This window comes from Oncorhynchus keta, unplaced genomic scaffold (genome assembly GCF_023373465.1).
Source record: "Oncorhynchus keta strain PuntledgeMale-10-30-2019 unplaced genomic scaffold, Oket_V2 Un_contig_1289_pilon_pilon, whole genome shotgun sequence".
Classification (NCBI taxonomy): Eukaryota; Metazoa; Chordata; class Actinopteri; order Salmoniformes; family Salmonidae; genus Oncorhynchus; species Oncorhynchus keta.
The window spans coordinates 85,215-107,972 of NW_026278041.1; the positions used below are offsets into that span (position 1 = coordinate 85,215).

Below are 22,758 nucleotides of genomic sequence, written 5' to 3' on the forward strand. Positions count from 1 at the left end.
GTGGTATGAGGTGATGAGGTGAGGTGTGGTGTGATGAGGTGTGTGATGAGGTGAGGTGTGGTGTGAGAGGTGTGAGCGATGAGGTGAGGTGTGGTGTGATGGTGTGGTGCGGAGGTGAGGTGTGTGTGAAGAGGTGTGATGTGATGTGGTAGGTGTGAAGCGGTGTGATGAGGTGAGCGTGTGTGAAGAGGTGTAATGGTGAGGTGTGGTGATGAGTGATGTTGAGGTGTGGTGTGATGAGGTATGGTGTGGTCCAGAGGTGAGGTGGTGTGATGAGGTGTGGTGATGAGGTGAAGTGGTGAGGTGTGGTGTGTTGAGGTGAAGAGTGTGTGAGGTGTGGAGTGGTGTGATGAATTGTGGTGTGATGAGGTGCGGTGTGATGAGTTGAGGTCAGGTGTGATGAGGTGAGGTATGGTGAGGTGTAATAAGTGTGATGAGGTGAGGTGTGTGATGATGAGGGTGTGAGGAGTGATGAGGTGAGGGAGGTGTGGTGATGAGTGATGTGATAAAGGTGTGGTGAGGTGTGGTGTAATGAGGTGAGGTGTGTCTGGTGAGGTGTGGAGGTGTGTGGTGAGGTGTGGTATGGTGAATGCCAAGCATGAGTGTTGTGATGAGTGGTGGCACCATGTATGAGGTGAGGTGTGGTGGTGGGAGGTGCAGTGTCATGGTGATAGTGGTGTTGTGTTTTGAGGTGAGGGGGTGAGGATGGGTAATAAGGTGACTGAGTGAGGTGTGGAGTTGTGAAAAAGTGGGTACGGAGTGGTGTATAAGTGAGGTGAGGTGTTGTGTTGTGATAGTGTGGTGTTGTGAGGTGAAAGTGGTGATGAGCAAGAAAATGTTGTGAGGTGAGGTAGTGGGACAGTGAGGTGTGGTTTGTGGTGAAACACAAGTGTTGTGAGGTGAATGGTGGAAATGTGGTGAGGTATGGTGTGGTAAAAGTGTACGAGGTGTGGTGTGGTGAGGTGTGGTGTAGTGTGAGAGACCTGAAATGGTGTGATGAGTTGTGCAGGTGATGGTGAGGTGTGATGTGGTGGTGAAGTGACATGAGGTGTGATTGTGAGGTGATCTGATGAGTTGAGGTGAGTGTGAATGTGTGGTGAGGTGTGGTGATGTGGTGAGGTGTGTGAGGTGAGGTGTGGTGAGGTGAGGGTGATGAGGTGGAGTGGTGGTGAGGTTGGATGGTGTAATGAGGTGTGATGTGGTGAGGTGTGGTGAGGTAAAGTGAGGTGAGGTGTGATGAGGTGTATGTGAGGTGAGGTGTAAAATGTGATGAGATGTGTGCTGTTTGGTAGGTGATGGGAGTCAGTGTGGTGTATTGTGTGTGATGAGTGGGAGTTGTGTGTGAGGTGTGATTGATGGGCTGGTGTAACGAAACAAAGGTGACAAAGAGTTGTGGTGGTGAGGTGTGGTTAGGTCAGATGTGGTGTGTATGAGGTGTGATGAGATGTGGTGAGTATGGGGTGTGTGTGGTGGTGAGGTGTAGTGTGGGTGTGTATGAGTTGAGGTGTGTGGTGAGTGGTGTGGAGTTGTGTTGTGGTTGTGAGGTGTGGAAAGTGAGGTGTGGTGAGATGAGGTGTGGGTGGTGGTGAGTTTTGAGGTGTGGTGAGGTGAGGTATGGTGGTGGTGTGGTGAGGTGAGAGGTTGAGGTGAGATGTGGTGTGGTGAGTGAGGTGTGGTGAGGAGGTGGAGGAGGAGATGTGATGTGGTGAGAGTGAGATGTGAGTGGTGAGGTGAGGTGCGGAGGTGTGGTGAGTGATGTGTGGTGGTGTGGAAGAGGTGAGGTGTGGTGTGGTGAGGTGCTAATGTGGATGTGGTGTGGTGTGATGAGGTATGGTGGTGAGGTGGGTGGTGAGGTGAGATGAGATGTGGTGAGGTGTGGTGCGGTGAGGTGTGGTGTGATGAGGTGAGGTGTGGTGTGATGAGGTGTGGTGTGATGGGGTGTGATGTGTGGTGAGGTGTGCCAATAAGAGGTGTGATGAGTAAGGTGTGATGAGGTGTAAAAGAGTGTGGTGTAATGTGATGTGATGTGTGGTGAAATGTGAGGTCAGTGGTGTGAATGAGGGTGGTGAGGTGAAGAGATGTAAGGTGTGGGTGCGTGATGTGGAAGTGGTGTGAGGTGTGAGGATGTGAGGTGGAGGTGGTGATGATGTGGTGTGGTGAGGTGTGGAGTGGTGAGGTGTGGTGTGGTGATGAGTGGTGTTGTGTGGTGAGGTGTGGAGTGGTGAGGTGTTGTGTGGTGATGAGTGGTGTTGTGAGGTGTGAGGTGGAGGTGTGGTGAGGTGTGGTGTGGTGAGTGGTGTTGTGTGGTGAGGTGTGGAGTGGTGAGGTGTGGTGTGGTGAGGTGGTGTGGTGAGGTGTGTGGTGAGTGAGGTGTATGGTGTGGTGAGGTGTTGTGTGGTGATGAGTGGTGTTGTGTGGTGAGGTGTGGAGTGGTGAGATGTGGTGTGGTGTGGTGGTGTGGTGAGGTGAGGTGTGGTGTGGTGAGGTGTGGTGTGTGAGGTGGTGTGTGATGTTGTGTGGTGAGGTGTGGTATGGTGAGGTGTTGTGTGGCGAGTGTGTGAGTGGTGTTGTGGTGAGGTGTGGTATGGTGGTGAGGTGTGGTGTGAGTGAGGTGATGATGTGGTCGTTATGTGAAGTGAGTTGTGGTATGGTGAGGTGTGAGGTGCAGGAGGAGGTGTTGTGTGGTGAGTGTGTGTGGTGAGGGTGAGTGGTGAGGTGAATAAAGTGTGTGGTGTGAGTGGCTGTTGTGTGGTGAGGTGTGTGAGGTGATGGGATGTGGTGAGTGTGGTGTGGTGAGGTGAGGTGTGGAGTTGTGTGGTGAGGTGTGGTGTGTGTGGTGAGGTGAGGTGGTGTGATGAGGTGAGGTGTGGTGAGGTGAGGTGTGGTGAGTGTGGTGAGTGAGGTGAGGTATGGTGTGATGAGGTGTGATGGTGAGGTGAGGTGGAGTGTGATGAGGTGAGGTGTGATGAGGTGTGAGGGTGGTGTGGTGAGGTGATGGTGTGGTGCACTAATTTGTGAGGTGTGATGAGGTGAGTGTGAGGTTAAGGTGAGGATGTGGTGGTGTGGTGAGGTGTGGTGTGATGAGGTGAGGTGTGGTGGAGGTGAGTGTGTAGTGTAGTGAGGTGAGTGTGGTGTGAGTGGTGTGGTGAGTGGTGTGATGAGTGAGTGTCAGGTGAGGTGAGGTGTAAGGTGTGGTGAGGTGTGATGTGGTGGTGAGGTGTGGAGTTGTGTGGTGAGGTGTGATGTGGTGTGGTGAGGTGTGGTGTAAAGTGAGGTGTGAGTGATGAGGTGAGGTGTGAAGGTGAGGTGATGAGGTATGATGAATTATATTATGTGTGAATGAGGTGTTGGATGAGGTGAGGTGTGGTGTGGAGAGGTGAGGTGAGGAGGTGGTGGAGTGTGTGTGGTGAGGTGAGGTGTAAGGGTGGTGTGTGGTGAGAGTGTAATGAGGTGTGGTGTGATGAGGTGTGGTGGGTGAGAGGTGGTGTGGTGAGGTGTGAGGAGGGTGATGAGTGTGATGAGGTGTGAAGCGGTCTGTGATGAGGTGGTAAAGGTGTGGTGTGAGGTATGAGGGTGTGGGTGTGGTGAGGTGAGGTGTGGTGTGTGAGGTGAAGGCGTGAGTGGGATGAGGTGAGGTGTAAACTTAATGAGGTGTGATGAGGTGAGGTGGATGAGGTGAGGTGTGATGAGGTGGTGTGGTGAGGTGAGGTGAGGTGTGGAGGTGAGGTGTGGTGATGAGGTGATGAGGTGTGTGGTGTGAAGTGATGAGGTGAGGTGTGATGAGGTGTGATGAGGATAAAGATGAGTGTGTGGGTGTGATGAGGTGAGGTGTGATGAGGTGAGGTGTGATGTGAAGCGGTGAGGTGTGATTGGTGAGGTGTGATGTGGTGAGGGTGTGAGGTGAGGTGTGAGGTGTGGTGAGGTGTGGTGTGATTGAGGCGGTGAGGTGTGTGTGAGGTGTGGTGTGAAGGTGAGGTGTGATGAGGTGTGGTGAGGTGTGGTGAAGAGGTGAGGTGTGATGAGGTGTGATGTGGAGGTGATGAGGAGGTGGTGTGTGAAGCGGTGAGGTGTGATGAGGTGAGGCCACGAGGAGGTGAGTGTGAGGTGTGGTGTGGTGAGGTGAGGTGTGATGAGGAGGTGAGTGAGGTGAGGAGGTGGTGTGATGAGGTGAGGTGTGATGAGGTGAGAGGAGGTGAGGTGAGGTGTGATGAGGTGAGGTGATGAGGTGTAGTGTGATGAGGTGTGGTGGTGAGGTGTGGTGTGATAAGGTGTGAGGTGATGAGGTGAGGTGATGTGGTGAGAGTGAGGTGTGATGAGGTGAGGTGTGATGAGGTGAGGTGTGATGAGGTGTGATGAGGTGTGATGAGGTGTGGTGTGATGAGGGTGATGAGGTGAGGTGGAGGTGTGATGGATGAAGTAAGGTGTAATGAGGTGTGATGGGGTGGGAGGTGAGGTGTGATGAGGTGAGGTGTGATGAGGTGAGGTGATGAGGTGTGATGAGGTGAGGTGAGGTGATGAGGTGAGGTGTGATGAGGTGAGGTGATGAGGTGTGATGTGATGAGGGGTGATGATGAGGTGAGGTGTGATGTGGGATGAGGTGTGAGGTGAGGTGTGAGGGGATGAGGTGAGGTGTGGGTGATGAGGTGTGATGAGGTGAGGTGTGTGATGGGATGAGGTGTGATGAGGTGTGATGATGAGGTGTGATGAGGTGAGGTGATGAGGATGAGGAGGTGAGGTGTGATGAGGTGAGGAGGTGTGATGTGAAGGTGTGATGAGGTGAGGTGTGATGAGGTGAGGGTGATGAGGTGAGGTGATGAGGTGAGGTGAGGTGATGGTGATGAAATGTAATGAGGTGTAATAAAAGTAAAGGTAATGAGGTGTGGAGGTGTGATAAGGTGTGGGTGGTGATGAGGTGTGATGTGAGGTGGGTGTGATGAGGTAGTGAGGTGTGATGAGGTGAGGTGTGATGAGGTGAGGTGTGGTGAGTGGAGGTGTGATGAGGTGAGGTGTGGTGTGAGGGTGAGGTGAGGTGTGATGTGAGGTGGGTGTGGAGGTGTGATGAGGTGAGGTGATAAGGTGAGTGTAAATGTGATGAGGCAGGTGTGGTGAGGTGTGGTGTGATGAGGTGAGGTGTGATGAGGTGTGGTGGGTGAGGTGTGTGAGGTGGGAGGTGAGGTGAGGTGATGATGAGGTGAGGTGTGATGAGGTGAGGTGAGGTGGCATGATAAAGTGAAGGTGTGATGAGGTGTGATGAGGTGGTAATGAGTGTGTGGTGAGGTGAGGTGTGATGAGGTGAGGGTGGAGGTGATGAGGTGAGGTGAGGTGAGTGTGATGAGGTGCGGAATGGTGAAATGTAATAAAGTGAGGTGAGGTGAGGTGTGATGAGGTGAGGTGAGGGTGATGAGGTGAGGTGTGATGAGTGCAGGCATGAGGTGAGGTGTGATGTGATGAGGTGTGGTGGATGAGGTGAGGTGTGATGAGGTGAGGTGTGGTGTGAGGTGAGGTGTGGTGTGATGAGTGTGAGGTGATGAGGTGAGGTGAGGTGATGTGAAGAGGTGATGAGGTGAGGTGTGGTGTGATGAGGTGTGATGTGATGAGGTGTGTGGTGAGGTGTGGTGGTGAGGTGTGATGAGGTGAGGTGTGATGTGGTGTAATGAGGTGAGTGTGATGAGGTGAAGTGGTGAGGTGTGGTGTGTTGAGGTGTGAAGAGGTGTGAAGAGGTGATGAGGTGAGGTGTGATGAGTTGAAGTGTGGTGATGAGGTGTGAAGGTGTGATGAGTGTGAGGAGGTGAGTATGATGAGGTGAGGTGTGGTGTGGTGAGGTGTAATGAGGTGTGATGAGGTGATGAAGCAATGAGTGTGATGGAGTGAGGTGTGATGAGGTGAGGTGTGATGAGGTGAGGGTGTGAGGTGAGGTGTGGTGTGATGAGGTGAGGTGTGGTGAAGGGAGGTGATGAGGTGTGAAGCAATGAGGTGTGATGAGGTGAGGTGATGTGAAGCGGTGTGATGAGGTGAGGTGTGGTGTGGTGAGGTGTGATGAGATGAGGTGTGAGGGTGATGAGGTGAGGTGTGGTGAGGTGTGAGGTGATGTGATGAGGTGTGAGTGAGGTGTGGTGATGAGGTGTAGTGTGATGAGGTGTGATGAGGTGAGGTGAGGTGTGGTGTAAGGTGAGGTGTGATGAGGTGAGGTGTAATGTGATGAGGTGATGCGTGAGGGTGATGAGTGTGAGGTGTGGTGTGATGAGGTGAGGTGTGGCGTGATGAGGTGTGAAGCGATGAGGTGAGGTGGTGTGTGAGGTGAGGTGTGGTATGATGAGGTGAAGGTGTGATGAGGTGGTGTGGGTGAAGAGGTGTGGTGTGAAGAGGTGTGATGAGGTGAGGTGTGGAGTGATGATGAGGTGTGGTGTGATGAGGTGAGGTGTGATGTGGTGAGGTGTGATGTGGTGTGGTGATGAGGTGAGTGTGACGAGGTGGGGTGGTGATGAGGTGTGATAAGGTGAAGAGGTGATGAGTGAGGTGTGATGAGGTGAAGGTAGTGTGATGAGGTGAAGCAGTGTGATGAGGTGAGGTGTGATGAGGTGTGGAGGTGTGATGAGGTGTGAAGCGATGAGGTGATGAGGTGAGGTGTGATGAGGTGAGGTGATGAGGAAGTGTAGTGTGATGAGGTGAGCGTGACGAGGTGTGGTGTGATGAGGTGAGGTGTGATGAGGTGAGGTGATGAGGTGTGGAGCGGATGAGGTGAGGTGTGATGAGGTGGTATAATGAGGTGTGATGAGGTGAGGAGGTGAGGTGCGTGGTGAAGCGGATGTGATGAGGTGATGAGGAGTGATTGGGTGATGGGATGAGGTGTGATGGGGTGAGGTGTGATGGGGGTGATGAGGTGAGGTGTAAGTGGTGTGATGAGGTGTGATGAGGTGAGATTGTGTGATGGGATGAGGTGTGATGGAGGGTGTGATGGGATGAATGTGATGAGGTGAGGTGTGATGAGGTGTGATGAGGTGATGGGAGTGTGAGGTGTGATGAGGGTGATGAGGTGTGAGGAGGTGTGATGAAGCGGTGTGATGAGGTGATGAGGTGAGGTGTGTGTGGTGAGGTGAGGTGATGTGATGGGTGTGATGAGGTGATGAGGTGAGGTGAGGTGTGATGAGGTGAGGTGTGATGAGGTGAGGTGTGATGGGTGAGGTGTGATGAGGTGTGATGAGGTGTGATGAGGTGAGGTGACAGAGTGAGGTGAGGTGTGGTGTGATGATGAGGTGAGGTGTGATGAGGTGAGGTGTGAGGAGGTGTGATGAGGTGAGGTGTGGTGAGGTGAGGTGTGATGAGGGAGGTAAGGTGTGATGAGGTGAGGTGATGAGGAAGTGAGGGTGATGAGGTGAGGTGTGATGAGGTGAGGTGTGGTGTGATGAGGGAGGTGTGGTGTGATGAGGTGAGGTGGTGTGAGGTACATGACCTGTGATTGGGAAGTGAGGTGATAAGGTGAGGTGTGGTGTGATCTTTACGAGATGAGGTGTGAGTGAGTGATGGAGTGTGGTATGATGAGGTACACATGGTGATATTGGTGAGGTACAGTACATTACACCCCCTCCAGGTGAGGTGTGATGAGGGCAGAGTGAGTGTGATGAGGTGAGAGGTGTGATGAGTGTGATGAGGGTGACCTGAATAAGGTGCAGGTGAAAGTGTGAGGTGAGAGAGTGCATGATAAAGACGGTGGTGATAAAGTGGTCTGTGAAAGTAAAGTGAACTAACAGTTGATGAGTGAGAATGTAATGAGGTGATGTGGAGATGGTGTGATGTGCTACCAAGTCATGAAGTAGGTGTGATGAGGTGAGGTGATGAGGAGGTGATGAGGTGAGGTGAGGTGTGATGTGAGAGGTGTGATGATGAGATGAGGTGAGTGAGAGGTGATGAGTGAGGTGAGTGTGAGACAGACAGTGACAGTGACAGAGACAGAGTGAGGTGATGAGGAGGAGGAGACGAGTGAGGTGACAGAAAGTAGAAGTGATGAGCCGGTGTGCGATGAGTGACAGATGAGGAGGAGGTGTGAGTGAAATGTGAGTGATGAGGAGTGATGTGGTGACGAGGAGGTGTGAGAGATGAGGTGTGAGTGAGAGGTGCGAGGTGTGTGAGGAAATGAGGTGAATGTGGCGAGGTGTGAAGACAGGTGTGATGAGATGTGAGTGAGGTGAGGAGGAGAGATGAGACAGTGATGAGGTGAGGAGAGTGATGAGGTGATGAGGTGTGATGAGGTGTGGTGTGATGAGGTGGTGAGGAGGTGATGAGGTGAGTGTGATGAGGTGTGATGAGGTGTGCACAGCATGTGATCTGAGTGAGGTGTGGTGTGATGAGGTGTGATGAGGTGAGGTCTTGATGTAGTCGAGGATGAGGTGTGATTGTGTGTGTCGGTACATACCTGTGACAGTAGGTTAAGGGACACCTGAGGGTTGATCTTACGATCTTCAGACTGAAACACAGACAGACAATATGTCAGCTACACATTAGTATTGGTTACACAGTACATTACACCCCCTCCAGACTACCTGTTCAGGGCAGACCAGAGAGAAGACAGAGAGGCAGTTACACCCCCCCACCTACCTGTTCAGGCAGACCAGAGAGAAGACGTAGAGAGGCAGGAACAGACGGTTGAGCAGGTGGTCTGTCAGGACATCGTTCAGGAACTCACAGTTGATAGTCAGGATATCGTTTAGGTAGTGGAGATACGAGATGCTCTGCTGAAGGTCACTCAGCTTCCCGGTTACGATGCCTGGAGGGGGAGAGGGAGAGAGAGAGAGTCAGAGAGAGACAGAGAGAGAGCGAGAGACCCATCTGAAGGAGATAGAGACCCTAGTGGACGAGAGGGGGAGAAGAGAGACAGAGAGAGAGATGAGAGAGAGAGTGGACAGAGAGACCCAGAGACCAGAGAGAGAGAGAGAGAGGGACACAGGGGAGAGACAGAGACAGAGAGGGACAGAGACAGAGTGACACAGAGAGAGAGAGATCTGAAGGAGAAAGAGAAAAGGAGACAGGGAGACAGAGACAGAGAGAGAGAGAGAGAGCGAGAGTGGACACAGCGAAGACCCACAGAGAGAAGGAGAAGAGACAGACCTAGTGGAGACAGAAATGACCCAGAAGGTTAGAGCAGAGACCCGAGAGGAGAGAGGGGAGAAGAGACAGAGAAGGTTAGCTAGAGAAGCGAGAGCAGAGGGAGAATGACCCATCAGAAAGATAGAGAGAAGTGGACACAGGGGAGAATGACCCATCTGAAGGTTAGACAGAGAGAGACAAGTGGACACAGGGGAGAATGACCCATCAGAGAGAGACAGAGAGAGACAGAGAGACAGAGAGAGACCTGTATCTGAGACAGAGAGAGAGACAGAGTGAGACACAGGGAGAGACAGAGAGACAACAGAGACAGAGAGAGAAACAGACACAGACAGAAGACAGATCAGAGACAGTTAGACAGAGACAGAGAGAGGTGGAGGACATAACAGTGTGTAATGATCTAGTCTGTATCTGTTACTGTTTTGTGTTTCACAACATGTATCTGATTGTATACCCAAGCCTGCAGTGCAAACACAACCTTCCCGAGAGGACGATATCTTAATCAGACAACTCTGAGAGGTAGAAAGTCTAAACTGATACAACACTGACACCTAGTGGACAGAGGGGAGAATGACCCATCTGAAGACTAGATAGAGACACCTAGTGGACACAGTGAGGATTGACCCATCTGAAGGTTAGACAGAGACCCCTAGTGGACACAGGGGAGAATGACCCATCTGAAGGTTAGATAGAGACACCTAGTGGACACAGGGGAGAATGACCCATCTGAAGGTTAGATAGAGACACCTAGTGGACACAGGGGAGAATGACCCATCTGAAGGTTAGATAGAGACCCCTAGTGGACACAGTGAGGAATGACCCATCTGAAGGTTAGATAGAGACCCCTAGTGGACACAGGGGAGAATGACCCATCTGAAGGTTAGATAGAGACCCCTAGTGGACACAGTGAGGAATGACCCATCTGAAGGTTAGATAGAGACCCCTAGTGGACACAGGGAGAATGACCCATCTGAAGGTTAGACAGAGACCCCTAGTGGACACAGGGAGAATGACCCATCTGAAGGTTAGACAGAGACCCCTAGTGGACACAGGGAGAATGACCCATCTGAAGGTTAGCTTAAGGAAAGATCCACTCATCCCCATAGGCCGACATACAGACAGTCTCTAACTCACTTTTCCAGCACGTTCTATAGAAATGTATAGGAAGCTAAATGATAACAGAACGTAGAAGAAAAATGACTGTCTGAACACATTTGGTCCAGTTTGATGTGTGTGTGTGTGTGTGTGTGTGTGTGTGTGTGTGTGTGTGTGTGTGTGTGTGTGTGTGTGTGTGTGTGTTTCTGTGTCTCTGTGTCTCTGTGTCTGTGTGTGCTCACTCTTGGTCCGTCTGAACACACTTGTCCAGCTCTATGACGTGGGAGCCGATGAACCAGACCAGGTTACTGAAGTAAGGGACCGCCGTCTTGTCTCGAATGTAGTGCAGCATGTGCTGGTTGTCCACTAGAGGGGTGAGAGGTCAAGGGACGTTACCGTGGTTACACAGATAGATGGGGAGACAGGGGAGGGGTCAGAGGAATACAGGACCAGACATTTACAGAGATTGATATGAGTATAACTATATAGAGAATAAAGCTGTTCTCTCCAGGAGGACTCTACTCTGAGACCGATATGATGGACTCTACTCTGAGACGGTTGTGGAGGACTCTACTCTGAGACCGATGTGGAGGACTCTGAGACTGGTTGTGGAGGACTCTACTCTGAGACTGATATGGAGCACTCTACTCTGAGACGGTTGTGGAGGACTCTACTCTGAGACTGGTTGTGGAGGACTCTACTCTGAGACTGGTTGTGGAGGACTCTACTCTGAGACTGATGTGGAGGACTCTACTCTGAGACTGATGTGGAGGACTCTACTCTGAGACTGATGTGGAGGACTACTCTGAGACTGATGTGGAGGACTCTACTCTGAGACTGATGTGGAGGACTCTACCTGAGACTGATGTGGAGGACTCTACTCTGAGACTGATGTGGAGGACTCTACTCTGAGACTGATGTGGAGGACTCTACTCTGAGACTGATGTGGAGGACTCTACTCTGAGACTGATGTGGAGGACTCTACTCTGAGACTGATGTGGAGGACTCTACTCTGAGACTGATGTGGAGGACTCTACTCTGAGACTGATGTGGAGGACTCTACTCTGAGACTGATGTGGAGGACTCTACTCTGAGACTGATATGGAGCACTCTACTCTGAGACGGTTGTGGAGGACTCTACTCTGAGACTGGTTGTGGAGGACTCTACTCTGAGAGAGACTGATGTGGAGGACTCTACTCTGAGAGAGACTGATGTGGAGGACTCTACTCTGAGAGAGACTGATGTGGAGGACTCTACTCTGAGAGAGACTGATGTGGAGGACTCTACTCTGAGAGAGACTGATGTGGAGGACTCTACTCTGAGAGAGACTGATGTGGAGGACTCTACTCTGAGAGAGACTGATGTGGAGGACTCTACTCTGAGAGAGACTGATGTGGAGGACTCTACTCTGAGAGAGACTGATGTGGAGGAAAAGAGACTGATGTGGAGGACTCTACTCTAAAAAGAGACTGATGTGGAGGACTCTACTCTAAAAAGAGACTGATGTGGAGGACTCTACTCTAAAAAGAGACTGATGTGGAGGACTCTACTCTAAAAAGAGACTGATGTGGAGGACTCTACTCTAAAAAGAGACTGATGTGGAGGACTCTACTCTAAAAAGAGACTGATGTGGAGGACTCTACTCTAAAAAAGAGACTGATGTGGAGGACTCTACTAAAAAAGAGACTGATGTGGGAGGACTCTACTCTAAAAAGAGACTGATGTAGAGGACTCTACTCTAAAAGAGACTGATGTAGAGGACTCTACTCTAAAAGAGACTGATGTAGAGGACTCTACTCTAAAAAGAGACTTATGTGGAGGACTCTACTCTAAAAAGAGACTTATGTGGAGGACTCTACTCTAAAAAAGAGACTGATGTGGGAGGACTCTACTCTAAAAAGAGACTGATGTGGAGGACTCTACTCTAAAAAGAGACTGATGTGGAGGACTCTACTCTAAAAAGAGACTGATGTGGAGGACTCTACTCTAAAAAGAGACTGATGTGGAGGACTCTACTCTAAAAGAGACTGATGTGGAGGACTCTACTCTAAAAAGAGACTGATGTGGAGGACTCTACTCTAAAAAGAGACTGATGTGGGAGGACTCTACTCTAAAAAAGAGACTGATGTGGAGGACTCTACTCTAAAAGAGACTGATGTGGAGGACTCTACTCTAAAAAGAGACTGATGTGGAGGACTCTACTCTAAAAGAGACTGATGTGGAGGACTCTACTCTAAAAAGAGACTGATGTGGAGGACTCTACTCTAAAAGAGACTGATGTGGAGGACTCTACTCTAAAAGAGACTGACGTGGAGGACTCTACTCTAAAAAGAGACTGACGGGAGGACTCTACTCTGAAAAAGAGACTGACGTGGAGGACTCTACTCTGAAAAGAGACTGATAGGGAGGACTCTACTCTAAAAAGAGACTGATATGGAGGACTCTACTCTGAAAAGAGACTGATAGGGAGGACTCTACTCTGAAAAGAGACTGATATGGAGGACTCTACTCTGAAAAGAGACTGATATGAAAGACTCTACTCTGAAAAGAGACTGATATGAAGGACTCTACTCTGAGACTGATATAGAGGACTCTACTCTGAAAAGAGACTGATATGAAGGACTCTACTCTAAAAAGAGACTGATGTGGAGGACTCTACTCTAAAAAGAGACTGATGTAGAGGACTCTACTCTAAAAGAGACTTATGTGGAGGACTCTACTCTAAAAGAGACTTATGTGGAGGACTCTACTCTAAAAAGAGACTTATGTGGAGGACTCTACTCTAAAAAGAGACTTATGTGGAGGACTCTACTCTAAAAAGAGACTTATGTGGAGGACTCTACTCTAAAAAGAGACTTATGTGGAGGACTCTACTCTAAAAAGAGACTTATGTGGAGGACTCTACTCTAAAAGAGACTGATGTGGAGGACTCTACTCTAAAAAAAAGAGACTGATGTGGAGGACTCTACTCTAAAAAGAGACTGATGTGGAGGACTCTACTCTAAAAAGAGACTGATGTGGAGGACTCTACTCTAAAAAGAGACTGATGTGGAGGACTCTACTCTAAAAAGAGACTGACGTGGAGGACTCTACTCTAAAAAGAGACTGATAGGGAGGACTCTACTCTAAAAAGAGACTGATATGGAGGACTCTACTCTGAAAAGAGACTGATAGGGAGGACTCTACTCTGAAAAGAGACTGATATGGAGGACTCTACTCTGAAAAGAGACTGATATGAAAGACTCTACTCTGAAAAGAGACTGATATGAAGGACTCTACTCTGAGACTGATATAGAGGACTCTACTCTGAAAAGAGACTGATATGAAGGACTCTACTCTGAGACTGATATAGAGGACTCTACTCTCAAAAGAGACTGATATGAAAGACTCTACTCTGAAAAGAGACTGATATGAAGGACTCTACTCTGAGACTGATATAGAGGACTCTACTCTCAAAAGAGACTGATATGAAGGACTCTACTGTGAAAAGAGACCGATATGGAGGACTACCAACTCTGGTTTCTGACAATGGGTCATCACGGTAGGCCAAACTCCAGTCCTCCAAACTCCAGTCCTCCAAACTCCAGTCCTCACGAAGAAGACATGCTTCATCGTACCATTCTGAATTACTCATCGTGAACGGTTGAACGGAGTTGTTCAGAGGCTCGGCGTTGAAAACAATTCAGGAATGTTTCACCTCTTAGAAAATGTCTATTATAACTATATATCAGTATTATAACAGTTGACTTGAAACGATGGGTTTGAATTACACAGAAACCAACAAAAAAGCAGGCAGGTCAGTTTACACATTTAAATGATAAACCCAAGTCAATAATATAATTAATAACATTAATGATTACTATATATACACACACAAACACATTCAGTGAGGTGCATTTATTAATTAGACTTACATGAGACTGGAGTTAGGCCCACGGGAGGTAAGAGTGAGAGGAGGAAGAGGAGAGGAGGAGATGGGGAGATGGGGGAGGAGGATGAGATGAGGAGGAGATGGGGAGAGGAGGAAGGGAAGGAAGAGGAGAGAAAGAGAAGGAGAGAGGGAGAGAAGAGGAGAGGAGGAAGAGGAGAGAGAGAGAGGAGGAAGAGGAGAGAGAGAGAGGAGGAAGAGGAGAGAGAGAGAGGAGGAAGAGGAGGGAGAGAGAGGAGGAAGAGGAGAGAGAGGAGGAAGAGGAGGGAGAGAGAGGAGGGAGAGGAGAGAGAGGAGGAAGAGGAGGGAGAGAGAGGAGGGAGAGGAGGGAGAGGAGAGAGAGGAGGAAGAGGAGGGAGAGGAGGAAGAGGAGGGAGAGGAGAGAGAGGAGGAAGAGGAGAGAGAGGAGGAAGAGGAGAGAGAGGAGGAAGAGGAGAGAGAGGAGGAAGAGGGAGGGAAGGGATACGGGATGGTGAGAGGGAGGGGAGGGAGAGAGCATACACAAGGTTAACGGTAGTCAGGTAGCTGTGTAGTGTCTAACTGGCTCCTGGGTAGTCAGGTAGCTGTGTAGTGTCTAACAGACTCCTGGGTAGTCAGGTAGCTGTGTAGTGTCTAACAGACTCCTGGGTAGTCAGGTAGCTGTGTAGTGTCTAACAGACTCATGGGTAGTCAGGTAGCTGTGTAGTGTCTAACAGACTCCTGGGTAGTCAGGTAGCTGTGTAGTGTCTAACAGCAGGGCTCCTGGGTAGTCAGGTAGCTGTGTAGTGTCTAACAGCAGGGCTCCTGGGTAGTCAGGTAGCTGTGTAGTGTCTAACAGCAGGGCTCCTGGGTAGTCAGGTAGCTGTGTAGTATCTAACAGACTCCTGGGTAGTCAGGTAGCTGTGTAGTATCTAACAGACTCCTGGGTAGTCAGGTAGCTGTGTAGTGTCTAACAGACTCCTGGGTAGTCAGGTAGCTGTGTAGTGTCTAACAGGACTAAACAGTAAAGCACAGCTACATATAACCCACACAGCTACATAACCCACACAGCTACACATAACCCACACAGCTACACACAACCCACACAGCTACACACAACCCACACAGCTACACACAACCCACACAGCTACACAACCCACACAGCTACACAACCCACACAACCCACACAGCTACATATAACCCACACAGCTACATATAACCCACACAGCTACATATAACTCACACAGCTACATATAACTCACACAGCTACATATAACCCACACAGCTACATATAACCCACACAGCTACATATAACCCACACAACTACATATAACCCACACAGCTACACAACCCACACAACTACATATAACCCACACAGCTACATAACCCACACAGCTACATGACCCACACAGCTACATGACCCACACAGCTAAATGTGAACAGACAGACAGACTCTGGTTAAATGTGAACAGACAGACAGACAGACAGACAGACAGACAGACAGACAGACAGACAGACAGACAGACAGGGCCCTGAGCACCAAGGGCCCTGAGCACCCAGGGCCCCGAGCACCCAGAGCCCCGAGCACCCAGGGCTCCCGAGCACCCAGGGGTTTCAGCCCCTAGTAGCGCTGTGTGTGTGTGTGTGTGTGTGTGTGTGTGTGTGTGTGTGTGTGTGTGTGTGTGTGTGTGTGTGTGTGTGTGTGTGTGACTCACCCTTGTAGACGTTCAGTGTGATGGTTCTGACTGCGATACGGACCATGCTCTCTGGGTGGTTGAAGAACTTAATGGCCTCGGTGTACAGGGCAAAATCATTAGTGTGCTGTGTGTTGGGAGACAGAGAGGGGGCGCCAGTGAGCTCAGCACCGCACCACTGTTGGGCACAGAGAGACCACACTACCAGAGACCCCTAGCCCCTACCCCTAGGGACTAGGCCCTTAACCACTACTACCTAGGGACTAGGCCCTTACCCCCTACCCCCTAGGGACTAGGCCCTTAACCACTACTACCTAGGGGACTAGACCCTTACCCGTTACCCCCTAGGGGACTAGGCCCTTACCCCTACCCCCTAGGGGACTAGGCCCTTTTAACCACTACTACCTAGGGACTAGGCCCTACCCATTACCTCCTAGGGCACTAGGCCCTTAACCCTTACCTCCTAGGGGACTAGGCCCTTAACCCTTACCTCCTAGGGGACTTGGCCCTTAACCCTTACCTCCTAGGGGACTTGGCCCTTACCAGTTACCTCCTAGGGGACTTGGCCCTTACCAGTTACCTCCTAGGGACTTGGCCCTTAACCCTTACCTCCTAGGGGACTTGGCCCTTAACCCTTACCTCCTAGGGGACTTGGCCCTTAACCCTTACCTCCTAGGGGACTTGGCCCTTAACCCTTACCTCCTAGGGACTTGGCCCTTAACCCTTACCTCCTAGGGGACTTGGCCCTTACCAGTTACCTCCTAGGGGACTTGGCCCCTTACCAGTTACCTCCTAGGGACTTGGCCCTTAACCCTTACCTCCTAGGGGACTTGGCCCTTAACCCTTACCTCCTAGGGGACTTGGCCCTTAACCCTTACCTCCTAGGGGACTTGGCCCTTAACCCTTACCTCCTAGGGGACTTGGCCCTTAACCCTTACCTCCTAGGGGACTTGGCCCTTAACCCTTACCTCCTAGGGGGACTTGGCCCTTAACCCTTACCTCCTAGGGACTAGGCCCTTACCAACATGCTGTAGTTAGTTATAGGGCAGCATGTTGTAGTTAGTTAAAGGGCAACGTGCTGTAGTTAGTTATAGGGCAACGTGCTGTAGTTAGTTATAGGGCAAGTTGCTGTAGTTAGTTATAGGGCAAGGTGCTGTAGTTAGTTATAGGGCAGCGTGCTGTTAGTTATAGGGCAACGTGCTGTAGTTAGTTATAGGGCAACGTGCTGTAGTTAGTTATAGGGCAGCGTGCTGTAGTTAGTTATAGGGCAACGTGCTGTAGTTAGTTATAGGGCAACGTGCTGTAGTTAGTTATAGGGCAACGTGCTGTAGTTAGTTATAGGGCAACGTGCTGTAGTTAGTTATAGGGCAACGTGCTGTAGTTAGTTATAGGGCAACGTGCTGTAGTTAGTTATAGGGCAACGTGCTGTAGTTAGTTATAGGGCAAGGTGCTGTAGTTAGTTATAGGGCAACGTGCTGTAGTTAGTTATAGGGCAACGTGCTGTAGTTAGTTATAGGGCAAGGTGCTGTAGTTAGTTATAGGGCAGCGTGCTGTAGTTAGTTATAGGGCAGCGTGCTGTAGTTAGTTATAGGGCAGCGTGCTGTAGTTAGTTATAGGGCGACCCTGCTTCTAATTCTAGTAGCAGCTAGATTCCCAGAACTTCAGATAGCTGGAAACAGAATGGAATAAGCAGGAAACCTGGAATCCTGTTATTTTTTTGGGGGAAGTTCAAGCATTTTCCCAGCCTACTTCAACATACTGTAGTGACTTAATACAACGTAGGGATTAAAACCTAGTGTTCGTTCAGCAGGCATTAGGTGGCCGGTTGTTATAGCAGGTCTACAGGCAGCTGATCTCTCTCTCTGGGGGGGGGGTTCCCTGAGACCTCCAGCCAATCACAGCCAGGGTCAGAAGTTAAACGTCATGGATCAGCTAGAGAGGTCACAGGGAACAGAGGAGTATTAAGCCCAGATTCCAAGGCTTGAAGCCCCAAATATCCACTTCCTCCCCCAAAAGTGTACCATTGTACACTTCCCATCGTGGATTTAACAAAATGGGAGGGAAACTCCATCCGATGCTTTTAAATCCACGACGGGCAAATGGTCAAGTGCACACTTCAGGAAGAGAGGGGGAATTGGGCGAAGAGAGGAGCTACCATCGACAGTACACCAATAACTTTACCCCATACACAGAAGCCAAAGGTCGAGTGCTGAAAACAAAGGTCAATCGCAAAGGTCGTGTCCCAAAAGGCCCTCGTGCTCCTATATAGGGCCCTACATTATGGCCCCTCATTCCTATAGAGGGCCCTACATTACGGTCCTCATTCACTATATAGGGAATGACATTATGGTCGCTCTTTCCCTATAGGGCCCTACATTACGGTCCCTCATTCCCTATATAGGCACTACATTATGGTCCCTCATTCCCTATATAGGGCCCTACATTATGGCCCTCATTTCTATAGGGCCCTACATTACGGTCCTCATTCCCGATATAGGGCCCTACATTATGGCCCCTCATTACCTATATAGGGCACTACATTATGGCCCTCATTCCCTATATAGGGCCCTACATTGTGGCCCCTCATTCCCTATATAGGGCCCTACATTGTGGCCCTCATTCCAGATATAGGGCACTACATTATGGCCCCTCATTCCAGATATAGGGCACTACATTATGGCCCTCATTCCCTATATAGGGCCCTACATTGTGGCCCCTCATTCCAGATATAGGGGGCACTACATTATGGCCCTCATTCCAGATATAGGGCACTACATTATGGCCCCTCATTCCCTATATAGGGCCCTACATTGTGGCCCCTCATTCCCTATATAGGGCACTACATTATGGCCCTCATTCCCGATATAGGGCACTACATTATGGCCCTCATTCCAGATATAGGGCACTACATTATGGTCCTCATTCCAGATATAGGGCACTACATTATGGCCCCTCATTCCAGATATAGGGCACTACATTATGTGGCCCTCATTCCAGATATAGGGCACTACATTATGGCCCCTCATTCCAGATATAGGGCACTACATTATGGCCCCTCATTCCAGATATAGGGCACTACATTATGGCCCTCATTCCCTATATAGGGCACTACATTATGGCCCCTCATTCCAGATATAGGGCACTACATTATGGCCCCTCATTCCAGATATAGGGCACTACATTATGGCCCCTCATTCCAGATATAGGGCACTACATTATGGCCCCTCATTACCTATATAGGGCCCTACATTATGGCCCTCATTCCAGATATAGGGCACTACATTATGGCCCCTCATTACCTATATAGGGCACTACATTATGGCCCCTCATTCTCTATATAGGGCACTACATTATGGCCCCTCGTTCCAGATATAGGGCCCTACATTATGGCCTCCCTCATTACCTATATAGGGCACTACATTATGGCCCCTCATTCCAGATATAGGGCACTACATTATGGCCCCTCATTCTAGATATAGGGCACTACATTATGGCCCCTCATTCCAGACATAGGGCCCTACATTATGGCCCTCATTACCTATATAGGGCACTACATTATGGCCCTCATTCCAGATATAGGGCACTACATTATGGTCCCTCATTCCAGATATAGGGCACTACATTATGGCCCTCATTCCAGATATAGGGCACTACATTATGGCCCCTCATTCCAGATATAGGGCACTACATTATGGCCCCTCATTCCAGATATAGGGCACTACATTATGGTCCTCATTCCAGATATAGGGCACTACATTATGGCCCTCATTCCAGATATAGGGCACTACATTATGGCCCCTCATTCCAGATATAGGGGCACTACATTATGGCCCTCATTCCAGATATAGGGGCCCTACATTATGGCCCTCATTCCAGATATAGGGCACTAGCATTATGGCCCTCATTCCAGATATAGGACACTACATTATGGCCCTCATTCCAGATATAGGGCGGTAGTTGGTAGTTGTCCAGTCCCCCCTCACCTCGTTATAGAAGAAGTGTACGGTGTGGTTGTCCAGCCCCCCAGTCCCCCCCCCCTCACCTCGTATAGAAGAAGTGCACGGTGTGGTTGTCCAGTCCCCCCCACCCTCACCTCGTTATAGAAGAAGTGGACGGTGTGGTTGTCCAGCCCCCCTCACCTCGTTATAGAAGAAGTGTACGGTGTGGTTGTCCAGCCCCCCAGTCCCCCCCCACCCTCACCTCGTTAGATAGAAGAAGTGCACGGTGTGGTTGTCCAGTCCCCCCCACCCCTCACCGTTATAGAAGAAGTGGACGGTGTGGTTGTCCAGCCCCCCTCACCTCGTTATAGAAGAAGTGTACTGTGTGGTTGTCCAGCCCTCCCCCCCGCCCCTCACCTCGTTATAGAAGAAGTGCACGGTGTGGTTGTCCAGTCCCCCCACCCTCACCTCGTTATAGAAGAAGTGGACGGGTGTGGTTGTCCAGCCCCCCTCACCCGTATAGAAGAAGTGTACGGTGTGGCTGTCCAGCCCGCCCTCACCTCGTTATAGAAGAAGTGCACGGTGTGGTTGTCCAGCCCCCAGTCCCCCCCCCACCCTCACCTCGTTATAGAAGAAGTGCACGGTGTGGCTGTCCAGCCCCCAGTCCCCCCCCCACCCCTCACCCGTTATAGAAGAAGTGCACGGTGTGGTTGTCCAGTCCCCCTCACCCAAGATAGAAGAAGCGCACGGTGTGGTTGTCCAGCCCCCACCCACCCTCACCTCGCTATAGAAGAAGTGCACGGTGTGGTTGTCCAGCCCCCCCCACCTCAAGTTATAGAAGAAGTGCACGGTGTGGTTGTCCAGCCCCCCAGTCCCCCCCACCCTCACCTCGTTATAGAAGAAGTGCACGGTGGTTGTCCAGCCCCCAGTCCCCCCCCACCCTCACCTCAAGAGAAGAAGTGCACGGGTGGTTGTCCAGTTCCCCCCCACCTCGCTATAGAAGAAGTGCACGGTGTGGTTGTCCAGCCCCCCACCTCAATAGAAGAAGTGCACGGTGTGGTTGTCCAGCCCCAGTCCCCCACCCCTCACCTCGTTATAGAAGAAGTGCACGGTGGTTGTCCAGCCCCCCAGTCCCCCCCCCACCCCTCACCTCGTTATAGAAGAAGTGCACGGTGTGGTTGTCCAGTTCCCCCCCCCACCGTTTATAGAAGAAGTGCACGTGTGGTTGTCCAGCCCCCCAGTCCCCCCACCTCGCTATAAAATAGTGCACGGTGTGGCTGTCCAGCCCCCAGTCCTCACCCGTTATAGAAGAAGTGCACGGTGTGGTTGTCCAGCCCCCCAGTCCCCCCCCACCCTCACACGGTGTGGTTGTCCAGCCCCCCCCAGTCCCCCCCCACCCTCGCTATAGAAGAAGTGCACGTGGTTGTCCAGCCCCCCAGTCCCCCCCCCCACGCTATAGAAGAAGTGCACGGCAGAGTATGTCCAGCCCCCTGTCCCGCCCCTCACCTCGTTATAGAAGAAGTGGGACTGTGGTTACCTAGTTTGAGTGATAGGGTCTTCTAGGAAGGAGATGTAATAGGCCATGATCTCCTGCCTGAGAAGTCAAACTTGTGAACGATGATGGAATTGACGTGGTTGTTGGACAGCAGGTAATCTAGAGGAGGAGGAGAGAGGAGGAGAGAGGAGGAGAGAGGAGGAGAGAGGAGGAGAGAGGAGGAGAGAGGAGGAGAACACAGTTATATGATGGGAGTTGACGTGGTTGTTGGACAGCAGGTAATCTAGAGGAGGAGGAGAGAGGAGGAGAGAGGAGGAGAGAGGAGGAGAGAGGAGGAGAGAGGAGGAGAACACAGTTATATGATGGGAGTTGACGTGGTTGTTGGACAGCAGGTAATCTAGAGGAGGAGGAGAGAGGAGGAGAGAGGAGGAGAGAGGAGGAGAGATGAGGAGAGAGGAGGAGAGAGGAGGAGAGAGGAGGAGAGAGGAGGAGAACACAGTTATATGATGGGAGTTGACGTGGTTGTTGGACAGCAGGTAATCTAGAGGAGGAGGAGAGAGGAGGAGAGAGGAGGAGAGAGGAGGAGAGATGAGGAGAACACAGTTATATGATGGGAGTTGACGTGGTTGTTGGACAGCAGGTAATCTAGAGGAGGAGGAGAGAGGAGGAGAGAGGAGGAGAGAGGAGGAGAGAGGAGGAGAGAGGAGGAGAGAGGAGGAGAACACAGTTATATGATGGGAGTTGACGTGGTTGTTGGACAGCAGGTAATCTAGAGGAGGAGGAGAGAGGAGGAGAGAGGAGGAGAGAGGAGAGAGGAGGAGAGAGGAGGAGAGAGGAGGAGAGAGGAGGAGAGAGGAGAGAGATGAGGAGAGAGGAGAGAGGAGGAGAACACAGTTATATGATGGGAGGAGTTGACGTGGTTGTTGGACAGCAGGTAATCTAGAGGAGGAGGAGAGATGAGGAGAGAGGAGGAGAGAGGAGGAGAGAGGAGGAGAGATGAGGAGAGATGAGGAGAGAGGAGAGAGGAGGAGAGAGGAGGAGAACACAGTTATATGATGGGAGTTGACGTGGTTGTTGGACAGCAGGTAATCTAGAGGAGGAGAGAGAGGAGGAGGAGAGGAGAGAGAGAGAGGAGGAGAGAGGAGGAGAGAGGAGGAGAACACAGTTATATGATGGGAGTTGACGTGGTTGTTGGACAGCAGGTAATCTAGAGGAGGAGGAGAGATGAGGAGAGAGGAGGAGAGAGGAGAGAGGAGGAGAGAGGAGGAGAGAGGAGGAGAGAGGAGGAGAGAGGAGAGAGATGAGGAGAGAGGAGAGAGGAGGAGAACACAGTTATATGATGGGAGGAGTTGACGTGGTTGTTGGACAGCAGGTAATCTAGAGGAGGAGGAGAGATGAGGAGAGAGGAGGAGAGAGGAGGAGAGAGGAGGAGAGATGAGGAGAACACAGTTATATGATGGAAGTTGACGTGGTTGTTGGACAGCAGGTAATCTAGAGGAGGAGGAGAGAGGAGGAGAGATGAGGAGAGATGAGGAGAGAGGAGGAGAGAG

The 22,758-nt window shown here is 50.7% G+C and overlaps 2 long non-coding RNA genes and 1 pseudogene across 3 annotated transcripts; 1 reads left to right on the plus strand and 2 right to left on the minus strand.

Moving 5' to 3' along the window:
- The window catches only part of LOC127918044 (protein CLEC16A-like), an 88,710-nt pseudogene extending 72,721 nt beyond the window's left edge, over positions 1–15,989 (minus strand).
- A 219-nt stretch (positions 15,990–16,208) lies between these two features.
- LOC127918046 (uncharacterized) lies at positions 16,209–16,744 on the minus strand. Of its 2 annotated transcripts, none has more exons than XR_008098547.1 (3): positions 16,594–16,744; positions 16,385–16,474; positions 16,209–16,265 (listed from the first exon to the last, which is right to left on the minus strand). It is a non-coding gene; the product is annotated as an uncharacterized LOC127918046 (long non-coding RNA). The 2 variants fall into 2 exon arrangements; XR_008098546.1 differs by having other exon boundaries at positions 16,209–16,295.
- Positions 16,745–16,835: 91 nt separating this feature from the next.
- On the plus strand, positions 16,836–17,493 carry LOC127918045 (uncharacterized). The gene is made up of 3 exons (XR_008098545.1): positions 16,836–16,899; positions 17,022–17,172; positions 17,223–17,493. It is a non-coding gene; the product is annotated as an uncharacterized LOC127918045 (long non-coding RNA).
- Positions 17,494–22,758: the final 5,265 nt, after the last annotated feature.